At 32.8% G+C, this 332-nt stretch overlaps 1 protein-coding gene across 1 annotated transcript in view; it reads right to left on the bottom strand.

Annotated features, from left to right (window-relative positions):
• The window catches only part of LOC119592487, an 11,534-nt gene that overhangs the window by 1,750 nt on the left and 9,452 nt on the right, over positions 1-332 (bottom strand). The gene's annotated exons all lie outside the window — the stretch shown is intronic.

Here is a 332-nt window from a genome sequence, read left to right as displayed (position 1 = left end):
CAAAAGGGAGAGAAAGAAAGAAAAACATTATGAATACATTATTTTTTCTTTTGTCTCCATAAATTCATGGGGTTGAGTCCCCTTCCCTGATGTTAGGGAGGTAGCTTTTTTTTTCTTTTCTTTTCTTCATTAGAAAAACACAGTTTTAGATAATTTTTTGCCTTTAGGGTATGTAAGCTATAATAATTTGCATACTTTGAAACCAAATTTGTGGGGTTATCCAAAGGCACTAAGCCTCCTGGAAAGAAATGCTCCTTTTCACCATACATTCCACGTGTACTGAGAAAGTCAAACTGATTTTTACATTAAAAAGAAAAAAATTTGTAGAGCAC

This window comes from Penaeus monodon, chromosome 30 (genome assembly GCF_015228065.2).
Source record: "Penaeus monodon isolate SGIC_2016 chromosome 30, NSTDA_Pmon_1, whole genome shotgun sequence".
Taxonomy (NCBI): Eukaryota; Metazoa; Arthropoda; class Malacostraca; order Decapoda; family Penaeidae; genus Penaeus; species Penaeus monodon.
This window is presented reverse-complemented; position numbering and strand designations above follow the sequence as displayed.